The sequence below is a fragment of the Pocillopora damicornis genome, chromosome 5 (assembly GCF_964200805.1).
Source record: "Pocillopora damicornis chromosome 5, jaPocDami1.2, whole genome shotgun sequence".
Classification (NCBI taxonomy): Eukaryota; Metazoa; Cnidaria; class Anthozoa; order Scleractinia; family Pocilloporidae; genus Pocillopora; species Pocillopora damicornis.
Window position 1 is genome coordinate 8,199,018 of NC_142674.1, and position 1,601 is coordinate 8,200,618.

General features: G+C 37.5%; 1 long non-coding RNA gene across 1 annotated transcript in view; it reads left to right on the forward strand.

Annotated features, from left to right (window-relative positions):
- The first annotated feature begins 341 nt into the window (after positions 1–341).
- Positions 342–1,601, forward strand: part of LOC149044974 (uncharacterized) — a 6,268-nt gene continuing 5,008 nt past the window's right edge. Inside the window, exons 1-2 of the long non-coding RNA XR_016186937.1 lie at positions 342–645; positions 1,117–1,332. This is a non-coding gene — a long non-coding RNA (uncharacterized LOC149044974). The remainder of the gene's footprint in view (positions 646–1,116; positions 1,333–1,601) is intronic.

The window sequence follows — 1,601 nt, forward strand, 5'->3', positions numbered from 1 at the left end:
TAGCATTAGATTACCAGTCAGTCGCAAGGAAAAGCTCAGCAAGAAAGATACCGCCTTCACCTGAAGTAGCAGCGACTAGGGGCTTCACCCTGTACACAACTCGGTGTGGCAGACAAGTCAAGAAGCCAGTGAAACTAGACCTGTAATTAATTTTCAGAGATGGACAGGCATTGAAAACGTAGCAATAAAACACTGTTAATTGTTTAAACACTTTCTGTTTCTGTTCAGTTACCATATATAAATTTGTTGTTGTTGATATTATCAAGAGAGAGAAGGGGGGATGTTATGTATACCGCTGACCTCATGTAGGCACAGCATGATATAAAACACGTGTTTTGTTTAACTCCAACATGGCGGTTGATTGTTGATATGTTACAGTGACTGACTGACTTGATTTAAGGTGGCGGGATGTTTGAGCCAACTGGGATTCCACGGTATTCAGCTATCCTTTCGCTCCCTTCCAACTTTGAATGTGTTTGGAAATCAACACCATAGTTTCATTTAGTATGGTGCAAGTGCATCGGATCGTTCAAAGCTCTGTTACCGAGCAATTCAATGATCGAACGAAACAGCTGACAGACCTGAATAGCAGACCTGGCAGATTGTACCGGACCCAATGTTGTTTCAGAGCCACCTCAGTCACATGTATGTAGCATGCATTTAAATTTTGGATAATGGTAATTTAATAGATTTATTTTAATTTAATATTTCTACTTATTATTTTTACACGGTTGTTAACTAGTCATAGCTGGCATTTGTGCTGGGTTTGAGTCCAATTGGTGATTGGAGCATTACCTCTTGCAGGGATGTCGGTAGTTTTTAAAGTAAGCTGGGAAATGAAAAAAGTAGCTGGGGTTTTAAGAATCTGCTTGGGGAAGAAGTGGGAAGGGGTAGGAATAGAAATTTTGGGAACAAAAACCTTGCTGTAGATAAGGACAACAAAACTTTGAAAAGGTTTTGAAAATCAATCATAATTTTATTCTGACAAAACATTTTAGGTTGACATTGATAACACCCTCGTGCTGTGCTAATTGCTCAAAGCAAAGCTTATAAGAAATAAATGAAAGGCTTATAAGAAATTACTTAAAGAAAACTGTTTACGCTGATGTGTACTAGGCAGGCTGACAAGATCTTTGTAAGACGAAGTCTTCCACCAACTGGGACCAAGCACATTCAAGCTGTGCCAGCTGAGTTATTTTTGTTGACATGTGATTTATTGGAGAGAAAGACCAATGGTTAACACTAAGTACCATTTGTGAAAGTGAAGGATGTTGCTGATCTCTGGGAGAAATTTTCAGCTTGCGTGCCGCATACCTTTTGAGAAAAAACAAGGTGAGATTGTTTTAGATTTTGGTTTTATCTAAGAGATAGTGCAGTGTCTTGCAGTATTTTTTAATGTATTTGCATGTTAAAATTTTTTAACAAACTTGTTTGAATATAGATTTGATTAATTGTATCCCAATAAAGTTTTTTGGGTTGGAAAGTTTGAGGGATAATTTATGAGCACTTATCTACTTGTCAATAACACACATAATGTAACAAAAGCAGTGACCATATGCCATAGAGTTGTGTTAGGAGATTGGACACTAGTAAAGTATTAG